Source organism: Macrobrachium nipponense, chromosome 43 (genome assembly GCF_015104395.2).
Source record: "Macrobrachium nipponense isolate FS-2020 chromosome 43, ASM1510439v2, whole genome shotgun sequence".
Lineage (NCBI taxonomy): Eukaryota > Metazoa > Arthropoda > Malacostraca > Decapoda > Palaemonidae > Macrobrachium > Macrobrachium nipponense.
The window spans coordinates 50590378-50608323 of record NC_061104.1 but is presented as its reverse complement, the minus strand read 5'-3'; the positions used below and the strand labels follow the sequence as shown (position 1 = coordinate 50608323).

The following is a 17946-nucleotide window of genomic DNA, read 5'->3' as shown; positions in this document are numbered from 1 at the left end:
AAAGGAGCAAGTGGCTGATGTATTAACTAAAGCAGGAGTTTCAGGGGAATGTATTAGAAATTATGTAGAGGGTAAGAGTTGGAGGACGAAGGAAATAAGAGGGGAATACTAGGTTGAGGAAACAGTCGGAGGGGAGGGAGAAAGAGATAAGTGTGATTATATATTGTATAATTGTTATGGGTATAGATAAGTGTGATTATATATTGTATAATTGTTATGGGTATTTTATGCATTGTTGAAATATGGTGGGTGTCCTATATATAGACAACATGTGGTAGATTCTAGAAGGTGTCTGTTGATGTATTTAAGTTGTGTTGTGACGTCATAGGCTGTGACGTCATAGACAAGATGGCGGCGGGCGTCGGCAGGATGTAAACAATAAACACGGGGCAGGAGAAAGCACGTGTTGGTGGTGTGTGGTTGGTAGGGGTAGAGCTCTCTGTCTGGTAGAGTTGTTTTTTGGGTCGTAAGTCTTGTGGTGCTGGGTGTTTTAAGGTGATTTCTGGAGTGTACTGGAGTTTGGAGAAAGCGTACAGGTGGGTAGATTATTCATTTTTATAGAGAAAGAAAGGAGTTAGGCTAGGCCAAAATTCAAAATTCTAACCTTGGATTTGTACCTTTGACTCGTAGCATGTTGCTACCGATCCTCGAGTGTGTGTACTGATCCCCTGCTGATAATCATTTTCATTACCACTACTACCTGGGAGTTATGTCACTGGACGAAGCTGTTGCGCTGCCCTGTGAGGTTATCTACTCCTGATGGCAGAAGTCTGGCAGAAGGAGGAACCGAAGAGGAAGAGAGCTTGTCAAGTGTCGTCATCCTCCTCTTCGAGATCTTCATATCTTCATGCCTCCCCCCCTTCATCTTTAGGCTTTGCCGTAAGAGAAGGTGGTCTCCCCCCCTAAGAAGTCTCATCATGGAACTTCTAAGGGTCTGTCTCGCTCCGGTAAGACTGGTGGGTCTTCCGCTGGTCCTCCCGTTCCTTCGGGAACGGGGCCCGTCTCTCTTTCCTCGGGGAGGAAGCAGACGGGGACCATGGAGGTACCGGCCACCGCTGGTATCTCCTCTCCCGGTTCCGAAGGTTCCACCTCCGGACTGGGAACCGTCTCGGCCGCCCGCTTGTGAGCGTTACCGAGTGTACGGTCACCTACGGGTAACCGTGCAGCCAGGGTCCAGACTGCGGAGTTTGCTCCCCGTGTCAGGACCCAGGCATGGAGCGAAAGATGGTAGGAGTCGCTTGGGTGACTCTCGCCAGACCAATGAGCAATCGTCCGGTGCCCAGGGTTGACGTGTCGTTCCCGCAGGTCCGTGCACGCAGAGGCCGGTGGAGGCGGGCCTTCCAGCCCTCTTTTAATTAATCCTTTTCTTTCAGAGACAGCCCCCCCAGACGACTGTCGCGTTCGCGCGACCGACCAGTCCCGGGGGTGGCAGATGCTTCACCTGCCAGGTAGGAGTTCGTAGCCCTCCTCGAGGAAGCGTTCTCTACACTGCTACTCCCGCAGGCCCTCAGGGCAGGTGCAGTTGGGCTGTGTTGCTTCGGCAATTGCCCCAACTCCGTCCTGAATGGAGGACCTGTCGGTTGTCCTGAGAAACTGGCGAAGAGGAAATCTAGGAAGAAGAGGAAGGTGTCGCCATCGTCTTCTGCCGCCTCCCCCCCTAAGAAGTCTCCTTCGGGAACTTCTAAGGGCCCGTCTCACTCCAGTGGGACGGGGGGTTCTTCTGCTGGTCCTCCTGCTCCTTCGGGAGCGGGGCCCGTCTCTCCTTCCGCAAGGAAGAAGAAGACGGGGACCAGAGGGGTACCGGCTAACACCTGTACTTCCTCGCCTGGTGCTAGAGGTCCTACCTCTACACCAGGTTCCGGCTCAGCCTTTCGTTCGCGAGAGGTACCGAGTGTACGGTCTCCTGCGGGCGACCATGCAGCCAAGGCTCAGGCTTCCGAGTTCGCTCGAAGACAAAGATGGAGATAATCAAGAAGTATGAGGCTAGCATGCGGCTGAGTGTGATCGCTAAGGAATATGGCCGAAATCCATCGACGATAGGCACCATCCTTAAGCAGAAGGAAGCTATTAAAGCAGCTACACCTTCCAAGGGCATGACTATTTTGTCCAACAAGAGGAACCACGTGCATGATGAGATGGAGAGGTTGCTTCTTGTATGGATAAAAGACAAAGAAATTGCTGGCAATATGATAACCGAGATGGCAATCTGCCAGAAGGCCAGCGCTGTTTTCGGTGATCTGATTGCCCATCCCAAAGACGATAGAGGAGAAGGGACATCGACGCCAACCCCAGACTTCAAGGCTTCTCATGGGTGGTTTGATAAATTCCATTAACGGACTGGCATCCATTCGGTGGTGCGGCATGGGGAGGCTGCCAGCTCGAATACAAAAGCAGCCTAAGCCTTTATTAAGACGTTCGACGAGATGACAATCAACAAAGGCTGCAGTTCTCAGCAAGTCTTCAATTGTGACGAGACTGGCCCTTTTTGGAAAAAAATGCCTCGTCGGACGTACATCACGGAGGAAAAGAAGCTACCCGGGCATAAGCCTATGAAAGACAGGCTTACGCTCGCACTATGTTCCAACACCAGTGGGGATTGTAAAGTCAAGCCCCTAATTGTGTATCATTCGGAGACTCCTCGAGCCTTCAAACCCCACAAAGTGCTAAAGGAGAAGCTTCCAGTGATGTGGAGGGCTAATTCGAAAGCCTGGGTAACGAGACTTTTGTTCACTGAGTGGGTAAATCTGTGTTTTGGCCCGACAGTGAAGAAATTCTTAGAAGAGAAGTGCCTCCCTCTGAAATGTCTGCTGTTGTTGGACAATGCCCCTGCTCACCCTCCTGGCCTCGAGGAAGATATCCTAGCGGAGTATTCTTTCATCAAGGTTCTTTTTCTTACGCCTAACCCCACCCCTCTCCTCCAGCCCATGGACCAGCAAGTGATATCGAACTTCAAGAAGCTGTATACGAAACATCTTTTCAAGAGATGTTTCGACATCACCGATACCACAAACCTCACCTTGAGTGAATTTTGGAAGGAGCATTTTGATATCATGATATGCATCTGACTCATCGATCAAGCTTGGCAGGAGGTTTCGAGGCGAACCTTGAATTCTTCGTGGAGGAAACTTTGGCCTGATGACGTATCCGCCCGAGACCTATAGGGATTCAACGTGGGCGAAGCTGATGCAGGTTCAGAAACAGTTGACGATCCTGAAACAGTTTCGCTACCAGGTCTTGACGAGATCGTTGCTCTCGGCAAGTCCATGGGGCTGGTCGTCGACGAGGACAACATCAATGACCTTCTCGAGGAGCACCAAGAGGAGCTTACGACGGATGACCCGAAGGAGTTGGAGGCCATGCAACATAACGTCGTTCAAGAAGAGTTCTCTAGCAGCGGCGAGGAGGAGGACGACGACCCTTGACATTGGCAGAAATTAATGATGCTCTAGCTGCTTTTCATAAAGTGCAATCATTTGTAGAAAAGAGACACCCCAAAAAGGCTTACACAGGTGGTATGCTTGCGCAGTTCTATGACGTTTGCCTGAGTCGTTTCAGGAACATTGTGAAAAGCAGGCAGAAGCAATCTTCCTTGGATAGTTATTTTTTAAAGAGGCCTTTAGTAGTAAGCAAACAGGAAGATCCAAGTAATATGAAAAAAACAGAAAGTTGAAAGTGGTGAATAAGTTGAAATTTTGTAGAAAACGTAAAGTATAAAAAGTAAAAAAAAAAATGTAAAAATAAAGAAAAGAAAAAAAAAGAAATTTAATTTTAAGTGTTAATGTATTCTGCCATTTGTTAATGTTTCGTAAAGTTTAGTGTTAATGTTTTCTGCCATTTTTGAATGTGTTTTGTGAAGTTAAGTGTTCATGTTTTCTGCCATTTGTCCTCCTCCTCTGTCGCCACTTTCGGAAATCGCCTCACTCGAAAGGTAAGGTTCCACATTTTACTACATATGTACGTACAGTATTTCTTGTACCATGTACAAAAATACACTTTATTTACAGGTACATATAGTAGTATACTATGAACTAGTTTGTGTTAGGTATTGAATGGTCCAAATTTTTGTATTTCATTGTTTATTGGTCAATTTAGCTTTATTATAAAATTTACTGGGGTGTTTTTGTAGGGCTTGGAACAAATTAGGCAATTTACATGTAAAATGTGATTCAAGATATACAAAAAAATCAGGTTACAAAGGCCGCTTCAGAACGGATTAATTTCGTATCCTGAGGCACTACTGTATACATATGGATTAAACAGTCATGATTGAATTTTATTTGTCTAATATGCAATTTGTGATATAACACTATTCAGTACTTTCTATTGCTTGAGCATTTTCTCCTATAGGTTCCAAGAAATCTGATGATTTTCATACTATTTTTCATGTGCAATCATCTCATCTCTGATATATGTAGTGTAATCAGTATTTATTAATGCCTGTTGATTTACTCTTTATCATGAAGACTTCACAGTTGGATACTGTCATTTGCAGGGAAATAGAGATTATTTTTATTTTTATTATGTATTCTTAATCATGCCTTTCAGCTGTAGTTTGGATTCTAAAGGCTAAGGTGAATGACATAACCATTGTGTTGTTTTTTCTTTTACCATTTAATTTTTCAAGTGTCTCTATAGTAAAATACCTATCATACATTGGCATATAATTAGTTGATACTTCAGTGGTGATTATAGGTTCCTTATCATACGATGCATTTCACCATTTATCAAGTTAGTTGTTTGACTTAATACATGACATACAATAGTATAAGGTAGCAAACCTATATTGTAATCATAAATTTAGTCTCCCTAGTCCAAATGCTTCTCCCATGAACAATGTAGTATTACTGAAACTGAATTATAGTGCATAGATCATGATGGTGATGACTGCTGACTGCACAGTGAATATAAGTAAATAATAGAAAAAAAATTTTTGGTAGTAAATTGCTCACAAGTGAAAATAAACCTCATTTATGACGTTTTGTATATTTTTTGGGGTTTTCTTAGTGACCACATTCATTTCCATAATAAAATCCATGGTTAACCCTTTCTAGCACTCCTTAGGCTACATCTAACTGCTGTGAATCACTGGCTTTCAAATACTCCAAACTGTTGAGTAAACTTGAGCGCTCATCAGTCAGTAAGTTCAGTTTTATTGCTGAGTGTACTAGTAAGCCGACTCCTGTAGTACCAGCAGAGCAGACGACTACTAACATTATTACTATAATCTAATAGTACTGATCTAGATTATACATTCAAACCTTTCATAGCCTGGCACAAAAATTTCCTTTCTTAAGAATGTTACTTACTCTCAAAGGTGTTTAAGAATGTGCTAAACACTTCGTTTTAAAGTCACTAGGCTTGTCAAGTGATATTTAGGGTACTTATATAATGTTACAGTGCCTTTTATTATGTCAGTGACGCATATTGTTGCTATAAGAATACTGTACGAACCTTTATAGCCTACACAGGATTTATTTTCAGCCACAGCTGGATCAGTCTTGAAGTTTGGTAACAAGCTAGTTAAGTGGCCATTGCTTCTGAATTGTTCCTACAAGAACACAAAGCTTTTTTATTTATGTGAACATACAGTGTATACCCTTAGTGACAGCTGATCTAGTTATTGAAATTTGGCAACAAGTTATGTACATTGTTACTTATTAGTACGTGGGTTGTGGATGGGAGTACCATGCATTCACCTGGGTGTCAACCCAATTTTGTCATTGGTTGATGTTGATTTGAAATGATCCTACAAGCAGGTGAAGGGTTTGGCTGTTGCATCTTCTCCCTTTGTTTTAGGGGAGTTCTTGCTTGGTCTGTAGTAGATCCAGTAGGACCTGAGGTTACCATGCCTATGAAGCCACTACAGGCTAAATTAGAAAACTGTTTTTGGAAGATCATGCAACTCATCCTTGAGCTCAGTTACTTGGGGGAAGTGACTAGGGCCCCTCCTTAGCATTTGTTGTTGTCTCTTGATTGCATTTTGGGCTTGGCATCACAGGCTTCACTGCTATTTTGGCTGCCTTGATCTTTTCTTGTGAGTGGCATACAGGAGGTGGAAAAATGATCACCAGGTCAGAGAACTCCCTCTCTGCCAGTTGTTCTTCCAAGGTGCTTCTTATGCTTAAAATATAGCAAAGGTACTAAACCCCAGAGGATGCAAAAACTTGCTTTCTACAGATTGACTCATCAGTGATGAACTGTACTTTAATTTCTCAATTGCCAGGCTGTTTAAAATAGTAGTTACAGAAACCATCCTACAACTCCTTTACTGATGTTTGTGATTACATGATGAAGAGGCTGGAATTTATGGGGACAAAGGACAACATAAGTTATATTCTTTGGACATTACTTCCCACCTGAGGAGTCTTCATGAAAATCACCCTTTGCAGCCCCACCTCTAACCAACCCCATAACAGTCCCTGTTGCTCTCTCACTTGCTTACTGCTAGTTACCTTGTTACAAAGCTTCAACAGTTGGTCAAGCTTTTGCAAAAGGTATACGTATACTTTAAAAAAACTACAGTTTTGTATACTTTATAAAGGGAAAATTCATTATCTGAGTGGTGGCAACAGTCTGCTACCACTAAATTCCTGTTGCTGAAGATACACCTATATAAAAGATGAAAGAATAGCTGTTTGAATAAATTGTAATTTGTTTCAGAAAAAATTATGCTTTGGTTACTTAGAAGTCAGTAGTTTTTCACTATAGTTATTAGTTCTATTACATAGTTATAGTTATCCTTCTTTAACCTATATAACAACTAAAGCCCTTTTCCTTTCCTTTATAGGAGTAAATTCTGTTGTAGAGAGTGTGAAAGCAGCAAATGCATCCTTGAAGCAAGTGTGCTATTATTGGATTCCACGGGATGGGAACGATGTTGGTGGATTCCTGACTCCTAGAGATATTGATCCAAACATTTGTACTCACATCATTGTATCTTGTGCTAAAATTCAAAATAGCACCATAGTCCCTTTGGCCAAAGAACATACAAAGGTAAAATGAATGTGTGGATTTTTGCTTGCCAAAAGTTGCAGTATGCAGTGCTACCCCACTTTTTCGTGGGGATAGGTTCTAGAACCCACTGCGGAAATGCAGATCCCAACCCCTCTGAAAATGCTTATATGTAACTGCCAAGTACCATATATACATACTCCTTAAACATAAATGTTTATAACTGTCTATGAACAGTTCTCTGCCTGATTTAATATGAAAAAAATCGAATTATTGATAATTTTAGGGATACAGCCCATGGGAAAGTTCGCAAATTGGTGAAAGTTCCCACGGAAACATGAAAAATATGTTCCACGAAAATCCGCAACAAAGTGAACCAGGAAAAAGTCGGGTAGCACTGAATAAAACTGTTCTTTTAACCCCCAAATATATGAAAATTTGGAGGGTAGTAGATGTGTTTATTTTAAGACTTAATAGATCCTACTACATATTGCTAACTTTAAAATGAGCTATACTTATATATATACATACATACATATATATATACAGGCGGTCCCCGGGTTACGACGGTTCCGGCTTACGACGTTCCGAGGTTACGACGCTTTTTCTAAATATTCAATGGAAAAATCCGTCCTGGGTTTACGACGCTTGTTCCGAGGTTACGACGCTGACGCTTCCGACGCTCCGAGTTAACGACGTTAACGACGCTTTTAAAAAACGCATACTATGATAAAAATCCTTTATAGTTTAGCACAGTATATTAATAAAAATAAGTTTCTGGTTAGATTACAACAAAAATTTTGAGATTATGATGATTTTCGACACTTTTTATGTTGTATTTTTCTATGTTTTTTAGTGACGCCTCATATGCGGAACTAGTTTCCGAGCAAATGAATACATACTAGTTTACATATAACAGTCCAAAAGCACAAATAATGAAAAAATCATTGCTTGTTTCCAGTAATAATAACAAAACGAAGTTTCTGGTTAGATTACAACGCAAATTCCAAGTATCCAAAGAGAGACATTATCCAGTAATTTGATCAGAGAGAGAGAGAGGAGAGAGAGAGAGAGAGAAAGAGAGAGAGAGTCGAGAGAGAGAGAGAGAGAGGCGTCTTCCGACACTCCGAGTTAAGGACAGAGAAGTCGTTTCGTTAAACGGCCTCTGACTCATGCCAGTAAATGTTTTGGTTGATACTAATAATATAAGCCCTATTTAAAGATACGTTTACTTTTAAATTAGTCTATATGGTACGTAAATAGTAATCAACTGTTCTTGTAGCCCTCAATATTTGGCAAAATCGAAGTATCCAAAGAGAGACATTATCCAGTACGTAATTTGATCAGAGAGAGAGAGAGAGAGAGGAGAGAGAGAGAGAGAGAGAGAGACGCTTTGGCAACAATGGTCTCGGGGGTTTTTGGGTTTTTTATAGCTTCCTTCTGCTTGATGATCGTGGATATTGTAGAAGGATTTCGACCATACTCGTTTGCCAAATCGACGATACGAACGCCACGTTCATGCTTTGCTATAATTTCATGTTTTGCTTCCATCGAAATAATTTTCTTGGGTTTTTTCTTATCACCTGCTTTGTCTTTAGCTTTGAGACCATGGTTAATAATAAAATAGACAAAATAACACGAAAAATAGGCGCAAATACAACGAACTAAACAACGACGTGTTAACATGCAGCACCAACAAACAAACAGACTGAACGCCATTTAATCGGTCGCCTATAAAAAACATAACACTCATCGCAAAATCGTACTCAAAATATTTCGTTGTATATCAAAGCTTGTATTTTCGCAAATTTTCTGTTATATCTCAAAACATTCGTATATTAGGGCAATCGTATGTCAAGTTTCCAATGTAATTTGATCAGAGAGAGAGAGAGAGAGGATAGAGAGCGAGATAGAGCGAGAGAGAGAGAGAGAGAGAGAGAGAGAGAGAGAGAGACGCTTTGGCAACAATGGTCTCGGGGATTGACGTAACGTTTATTTTCTGAACAGATAGGACAGAGAAGTGTTCGTTTCATTAAACGGCCTCTGACTCATGGCAGGAATGTTTTGTTGATACTAATATATAAGCCTATTTAACGATTACATTTACTTTAATTAGTCTATATGATACGTAAATAGTAATCAGCTGTTCTTGTAGCCCTCAAGATTTTGCAAAATCACTCCAGGTTGTACATAAAAACTTCAAAGAATGTAGTGTCACCAGAGGATTACAATAGTTTTGTTTTTACCTTCAAGAACCAGCATTCTTTTATGAAAAACAATAACTTCAGGTTGTACATAAAACTACAGGACAACTTGGAAACACAGTAACAAGTATGGTAACCAAAGGATTAACAAGTAAGGTTTTTTATAACTTTTTATTAGTTTAAGACATATTTCCCCAAGCGTCATTCCGGCTTACGACGATTTTCGGCTTACGACGCGTCTCAAGAACGGAACCCCGTCGTAACCCGGGGACTGCCTGTATATATATATATAGAGAGAGAGAGAGATACATATATATATATATATATATATATATATATATATATATATATATATATTATAATATAATATATCTATATATATATATATATAATATATAATATATAGCATGTATACTATATGCATATATAATGTATCCTTCTCATATGACCTCTTGTCGTTAATATGTTGTTGCTACTATATGACTGGTAAAAATGTTCTGTTACAACAGAATTCCATCTAATAAAAAGAGCCCATAAAAACGCCAAAATATAGTATTTGTTCCGATACGTATACAAACCCTCGGTCCTGTAAAAACAATAGGAAGGTACTTAGCGGCAGCTGAACCGGTTGTAAGCTTTGAACAAGGGGGTTCGGTAGTTAACTACTTGTCCGGCAGTTGGCAGTCAGCTCGACTGTGAGGAGAGGAGCCTCTTTGCTTTCGGCCACGTAGGTGGATGAACGTGTTGCTTGGCCTCTCTGCCTGCTTCTTGTCTTATGCTTTGTTTGCTTCGCTGAGTGAAGGCTTTTTTCTTTCTCTTTTACTGTGTGTATTTGTGCAAGGATATACGTAAGTATGTGTGTGTTTTTGTATATCATACAGTGACTATTGTGAGTATTGTGATTCGAAATGGGATCCCAAGAGGCGGAGAGACCCCCTCGCCCCCCATCAGCCGCAGATTGTGCCCTGGTGTGGAGGGCCGTAAGTGTTGGGCGTTTCGGTCATCTGTTGAGGTTGACCCTCATGAGTTTTGTACTCGGTGTAGAGGGTGGGAATGCTCTCGCACCGAGACATGTGATGTAGTGTTTTTTGGTTGGAGGAGCAGTGGGAGCGCTATGGGGGGAGGAAGAAGCCGCGTAAGCCGGCCAAGGAGTCGTCGGAGGGTTCTGCGGCTATGCCCTTGGTTACGGACACGTCTTCTTCTTTTCTCCCTCCATCTCAGCACCCTCGTATGGCTCCTTCCCCTTCGGGGGAGGTTTCTCGCTTCCTTCTCTCTCGATCAGTCGAGTGTGGATGGGGGCGCGTGGTACCCCGACGTCCAGTTGTACTTGGGGTCCTCCGTTCGCTTGGAGTGGAACTGTCCCCCCCAGGCGAGGGGAGACCCCCCACTAACTCACCCGACTTTTCCTTCCTCAGATCTCGGACGGACCTGGTACTCGCTGGGTCTCCGAGGGACACCGACGGTTCAGGGGCTACTGAGTCACCTGGTGAGGGGGACCATGCTGGTAACCCACGGCGCCCGGACCACCACGACTACCACGACAGTGTCCACGCCTGGCTATGATGCTCCGCCGCACCTGGTGTACACCCAGCACGTAGCCACGGTGACCCTGACAGCTGCTGTGCAGGCGCTGCTGCCGGAAGTGATGATGCCCGCTGTGATGCCGCCACCTGGTTTTGCCGCTCTTGCTTCAGCCCCTGACTTCCGGTGTCCCAAGAGCTCTCCCCTGGAGCTGCCTCCTGTGCAGAGGATGCCGCTGGTTCCTGCCCCGCCTCCTGTTCCTGAGTATGCTGCTGCTCTATCCCCCCACCTCTACCGCAACAGAGGCGTTTCTACGTGCCTTCAGAAGACCCTCTGCCGCCCAAACAGGTTAACCCGGAGCTAACTAGGGGCACTTGCCTTAGAGCCTACCACAATGGCAGCATTCCAAGCAGTCTCTTGGATTGACCTGTGGTCCCCTCACAGTGTCGAAAGCCGCGGCCTCCTTGGTGAACATCACTCCTGAAGGGGACCCGGCTTTTGTGAGACTGTGCCAATCTGGAGGTAGGGCCATCTCCTACCTGGCCCACCAGATGGCTAACCTGTGGGCCAACCTGGTTCTCCGGCGTAGAGACGCTGTTCTCACCCGAGTGACCAGGGCGGCTGGGCTGAGGCGGCCTTCGGGTCTTAGCAATGGACCAGTGTGGAGTTCCTCCACTCTCTTCCCTAGAGAGATGGTGGACGCTGCGGTGGAACAGCGGTGCACTGACGACAGTGACCGTCTCGTCCACCAGGCAGTCTCGAAGCTGGCTGGGGAACCTTGGACGACTGCGGCTAAACCCAAGAGTTTAGCTAGCGCTTCCTCTGCGGCTAAGACGATCGCCTCGTCGAAGCCGATAGGAAAGACTCTGCCTTCGACTTCTGCTGTAAGGAGTGACCGTAACCAGCCTTCCTCCCAGTCCTTCTCTCGAGGAAGATCTGGGAAGAAGAAGTCGAAGAGAGGAGGGAAACACTAGGGACGACGTTCCCCCTCACCTGCTGCCGGAAGTGGGGGGGGTGCCTGGCGAGCCATTGGGCAACATGGCAGCGCTACGGGATGGAGACCTGGATAGTGAACTTTTCGGGAGGGATATTTACTACCCTTCAAGTCTCGGCCACCCCTCATCTCCAACCCGGTCCATCTGCAAACCTACGTTCCTGGCTCGAACCAAGGACGTGATGCTTCGGCAGGAAGTAGAACCCATGCTGAGCAAACATGCTGTGGATGTATGGGATCAGTCACCGGGCGTTCTACAGTCGACTTTCCTGGTGGAGAAGTCCTCGGGGGTCTGGCGCCCGGTGATAGATCTCTCTTCCTTGAATCGATTCGTTCGCCAGACTTGGTTCACGATGGAAACAGCACGGTCAGTGCTCGATTCATCAGGGAGAACGACTTCATGCTTTCGGTGGATCTGAAGGACGCGTATTTCCAGATGCCCATCCATCAATCCTCCAGGAAGTACCTCCGCTTCATTCTCGACAGGACGGTGTACCTATTCAGGGCACTTTGTTTCGGTCTCTCAACTGCCCCACAGGTGTTCACGCGAGTGTCGGCTTGGGCCCACTCGGTAGGGATATGTCTTCTCGACGATTGGTTAGTCCTGGCGAGCTCCCGCTCGCAGTTGCTGCAGGACAGAGATCGACTCCTTGAATTCTGCCGCGATCTGGGGATCGTAGTGAATTACGAGAAGTCAGACCTCGAACCCAAGCAGAGGATGAAGTACTTGGGCATGCTGATCGACACGGTAGCAGGGCGAGTCTTCCCCGTAGATTTGCGGATCAGCAGGTTTAGGGAGGCAGCAAGACAGTTCCTGTCTCTACAGGAGCAACCAGCTCAACAGTGGTAGGTCGTGATCGGTCACCTGTCGTCTCTCGAGAAGCTAGTCCCTCACGGGCGTCTTCACGTGCGGTCTCTTCAGTGGAGACTAAAGGAGTGTTGGTCACAGGCAAGGGACTCTCCTTTCTTCCCCGTGTCCCTCACATAGGAGGTGAGGCAGGACCTAGCCTAGTGGCTGGACGACGGGAACCTCGTAAGAGGAATGCCTTTTTGCACCACCTTCACATCAACGTCCTGGAGCTCAAGGCAGCGTTCCTCGCTCTCCAAGAGTTCCAAGATCGTCTAGTGGGACACTGGTGGTGTTGATGACCGACAACACCACGGTAATGGTGTACGTCAACGAGCAGGGGGGCCTAGTGTCCCTCCTGCTGCACCAGTTGACGTTGCAGGTGCATGAGTGTGCCGTGGCACACTCAGTAGAGCTGTCAGCCCGCTACATTCCAGGCAAGAGGAATGTGGTAGCCAACAAGCTCAGCCGTCAGGATCAGGTGATAGGAACCGAGTGGTCCCTCCACCCAGACGTGGCGGAAAGGCTCTTCAACCTGTGGGGGCGTCCAGTCGTGGATCTGTTCGCCACCCGGCACAACAAAAAACTCCAGGTTTTCTACTCAGTTGTGCCGGACCCATGGGCAGCTGCAGAGGACACTCTTCAACACCCGTGGGACAACCTCTTCATTAACGCCTTTCCCCCATTCTGTCTGATTCGCAAAGTGATCAGCAGGGCGCTGATCACCGCGAATCTTCAAATGATCCTGGTGGCAACCAACGGCCTCAAGCCGTTTGGTACCCAGACCTGCTGGGCTCTGCTTGCCAAAGCACCGAGAGAGATTTCCCCCCTGGCACAACCTCCTGTGCCAGCCACACGTAGAACGGTACCACCGGTCGGTCGAGTCCCTGTGTCTTCACGGATGGCTGTTATCCACCATCTCTTGCAAGCGAGAGGCTTTTCTTGCAGCGCAGCAACAGAGATGGCTGGATACCTCAGACAGTCCTCTGCAGCTGTCTACCAGGGGAAGTGGTCCGTCTTCTGTGGTTGGTGTCGTGGACGGGGTCTCTCTCTTCTCAGAGCCACTCTTCAGCAGGTAGCGGATTTCCTTGTCTTCCTTCGCCGAGAGAAGCTCCTTTCCGTCTCTGCAGTTAAAGGGTACAGAGCCGCCCTGGCCCTAGTCCTTAAACTGCGAGGTGTGGATATCTCCTCTTTCGAGATCAACCTCCTGATGAAGAGCTTTGAGAGGTCTTGCCCACCCAGGGAACTCAGGCCCCTGGGGTTGGATGTGACTCTTGTCCTTAGGAGTTTGACTCGCAGACCCTTCGAGCCACTCCGAGGGTCATCAGACAGGGATCTGACCCTCAAGACCCTCTTCCTGCTGGCCCTGGCATTGGCAAAGAGAGTAGGGGAACTTCATGGTCTTTTCTTCGACGTCGAGCATTCCAGGGGATGGGGATCCGTGACACTCGATTTTGTCCCGAACTTCGTAGCGAAGACCCAGAATCCTTCAGTTCCTGACGACCGGTTCGAGTCTTTCACGATCCCCTCCCTGAAGGACTTCACCGATAATGATGCGGATGATATGCTGCTTTGTCCTGTGAGGGCGTTACGGCGCTAACTGAAGAGAAATCGGCACCTCAGGCCTGAGTGTCGACGCCTATTCGTTAGCACCGGGGTTACCAAGAAAGAAGTGTCCAAGAACACACTTTCTTTCTGGCTGCGTGAGGTGATCAGGAGGGCGTACGACACGGATGGTAGTGACGACACCTGTACCCTTCGTCCGAGAGCCCACGAAGTCAGAGGTATTTGTCCAACCCTTGCGTTCCCCAAGAAATTCTCCCTGGCGCAGGTTCTGAAGGCAGGGGTTTGGGCCAACCAGACCACCTTCACTTCTTTCTACCTTCGGGATATTACCCACCAGGTCCTTGGACACTTTTTCCTTGGGACCCATGGTGGATGCTCAACAAGTTGTGTAGTCTACCCAGCACCCGAGTGGACAGAACAGCATCGCATCCTTGTGTGACTGCATGAATGGACGAGTGAAAGAGAGTGTGACTGGCTTCTCTTCCTCCTTCGTTCTTCTCCTATACCTGTGGGCAGAGGGCCGCGGTCGTCACTACGCTGAACAGGAGGCCGATGCAGGTAAGCTACACAACTGAGCTCCATCCTATCCCTTTCAGTAGGGATGGGAGTGCTTATCTGCCACTTCCCAACAAGGTGGGGGAGTGGAAGCCAACAAGAGACAAACCCATGACTTCATTTTGGCTCTTGAAGTAGGAACTAGTTCTTGCCTTTTGCTATTCATAAGAGGTACGCTTGCCTCCCTCTTATAAATTGGTCCAGAAGTCTGACCACCGATCCTGCGGTGCACACCCCGATCGACGCTGGGCAGAGGCTAGGATCCCTCCCTCTGCTCTTATGACCAGGGAGGGAACCAAGGTAGGACAAACACCAGTCTGTTCATAAGACTCAGATTCCACCTACCAAGAAGTGAGTCTTCCTATTGTTAAAGGACTGAGGGTTTGTATATGTATCGGAACAAATAACAATTTGTCGGAAATTGTATTTTTCCTAACTATACAAACCTGAGGTCCTTTACACATAGTCCCACCTCATGCCACCGTTCACTCTTCATTTCCTGGGCCTAAAGCAAAGTGATTCCTCTCCTCCCAGTTGAGCTGACCGCCAACTGCTGGACAAGTAGTTAACTACCGAACCCCCTTGTTTGAAGCTTACGACCGGTTCAGCTGCCGCTAAGTACCTTCCTATTGTTGAAGGACCTCAGTTTTGTATAGTTAGGAAAATACAATTGTTCCGATACGTAATACAAACCCTCGGTCCTTTAACAATAGAAGGTAACTAGCGGCAGCTGGGACGGTCGTAAGCTTCGAACAAGGGTGAGAACGGTAGTTAACTGCTTGTCCGATCGTGCGCGCGCCCGAGAGGTGAAGAATCACTTTTGCTTTCGGCCGCGGGTGTGAAGGACGTGTTCGTCATCGCTCTCTGCCCGCTTCATCGTCGTATGCTTTTGTTTTGATATTGTGTTTTCTACTAATGGTTTTGTTGACTTGAAAACAATGGAAACCTGTAAGTACACTGTTTCATTTCATTACTTAATTATGAATCAACATGGAGCTATCGCCGTAGAGACGGCGATTTCCGCTCTTTTCATGAATTGAACCCTTGAATTATGTCTCGGTGCCGAGGGCGGGCGCACTCGCGCCGAGTCATGTATTTTGGGCGAAAGTGTGTAATTGAAAGATGTAAGTACTCTTTTTCATTATATTTTTGCCCTGTGCGTTCGTTGCCGAGAGCTTGATTGCGCTCGGCAAGAGCCTCTTATTTTGTATGAATAGAATGCAATGAAAGTGGATTTGCAATGCAGTTTTCTTTTCATTTTCATTATCAATTGCATCAAATTTAATTTTGGATCAATTTCCGCTCTTACCCCGGGAATTAATCCTTACGATTTATTGCTGTGAAAGTGAAAATAGCAAGTGCAGTATTGTTCATTTTCATATATATTATGATAGCATCATATTATTATGGATCAAGTTTCCGCTCTTACCGGGAATTGATTTTTCCCTCTTTAAGTTCTATGAAGTGAATCGCAAGTGCAGTATTCTGTTTCATTTTCATATTACTTTTCACTGCTGTGCAAGGGGGTAGGGGAAGCGAGGTCTGCCAGGAAGTCGTCGGAAAGCTCTCCCGCGACTCCCTTGGTATCCGATTCTTCGTCTTCTTTCCTGCCCCCCGCTCAGCTTCCTCGTATTTTGTTTTGGGGTCTTCCTTCGTTCGGGGTGGGGGCATGTCTCCCCCCCCCCGTGCGTGAGGGAACCCCTCTTACTAATCTGTCTGTGCTACCGCAGGTGCTACAGCCATGGGAGACGACCTTGGACAGGTATGGACCACTGCGGCTGCAGGGCGTGCCTAGCATCCACGATCTGCTGCAGAGTCTAGCGAGGTCTGGGGCGGTGACCTTGGATGGTGGTCTCCACTACAACCTTCACGGCCGCTATGCTGCTTCCCCCCCGCTGGTCTACACCTCCCCATGCTGTGTCGGTGACGCCGTCTGCCGCTTCTAGGGCCGGTCGCCGCCGTACCGAGGAGGGGTATGCCGCCGCCGCCTGTGGGTTTCTCCGTGTTGCCTGCCCCAGACTTCCGCTGTTCCAGCAGCTCGCCCCTGGACCGGCCGCCAGTACCACGCTGGCTGCCGATGATTCTACGAGGCGATGGCTGGGCCTGCCGTACCTGTCGCTGATGTGGTTCCCGCTACTGGCTTGGCTGTCCCTTCTGTGTTACCGCTGCCGCTGTTCCTCCGCCTCTCCTGAGCTGGTTGCTGTTCCTGTCGCTCCTGGTTCCTGCCGCCTGTCCATGCTCGGTCCTGCCCATGGTGTGTCTTCCCCAGTCCCAGGTCCTTCCGGACAGGTGCAGTCGGGCCGTGTTGCTTCGGCAATAGGCCCGACTCCGGCCTGGATGGAGGACCTGACGACTGTCCTGCGTGAGCTGACGAAGAAGAGGAAGGTGTCATCTTCGTCTGTTGCTGCCCTCTTCCCCTTCGACTTCTAAGGCCCATAAGCCGAAGAAGAAGAAGCTGCCTCCCCCCCCTAAGAAGTCTCCTTCGGGAACTTCTAAGGGCCCGTCCCACCTCGGTGGGAGGGCGGGGGGTCCTTCTGCTGGTCCTCCTGCTCTTCGGGAGCGGGGCCCGTCTCCCCTTCCGTAAGGAAGAGATAGACGGGGACCAGAGGAGTATCGGTTAGCTCTGGTACTTCCTCGCCTGGTGCTAGCGGCGATGCCGCTACGCCAGGTTCCGGCTCGGTCTCTCGTTCGCGGGAGATCCCGAGTGTACGCTCTCCCTCGGGAGACCGTGCAGCCAAAGTTTCGGCGCCAGAGTTCGCTCGGCGCCAAGACCCACGGCACGGAGCAGAAGGCTGGCGAGAACCGCTCAGGTGACTCTCGCCAGGCCAGCGGCCGCTCTCGCAGCGACCAGCTGGTAACCGGGTTTTGTTATTCCCCCTAAGAAGACTCCTTCGGGAACTTCGAAGGGCTCGTCACATTCCGGTGTGACGGGGGGGTTCTTTCCTGACTGGTCCCCCTCTGTTTCCTTCGGGAACGGGGCCCGGTCTCCCCTTCTGAGAAGAAGAAGAAGACGGGGACCAAGGGCTATGTGCTGGCGGTACCGCTGGTACACCCTCGCCTGGTCTTGGCAGCTCTGCTGCTAAGCCAGGTACCGGCTCGGTTTCTCGTCCGCGAGAAGTTCCGAGTGTACGATCTCCTTCGGGTGACCGTGCAGCCAAAGTTAAGACGCTTGAGTTCGCTCAGCGTCATGACCGAGGCACGGAGCAGAAGACTGTCGAGAGCCGCTCAGGGTGGACTCTCGCCAGGCCAGCGGCCGCTCTCGCAGCGACCAGCCGGTACCTACGGGTGGACGTGACGGTCTCTGACCG

At 47.5% G+C, this 17946-nt stretch overlaps 1 pseudogene; it reads left to right on the top strand.

Moving 5' to 3' along the window:
- Positions 1-17946, top strand: part of LOC135213733 (chitinase-3-like protein 2) — a 239599-nt pseudogene that overhangs the window by 149613 nt on the left and 72040 nt on the right.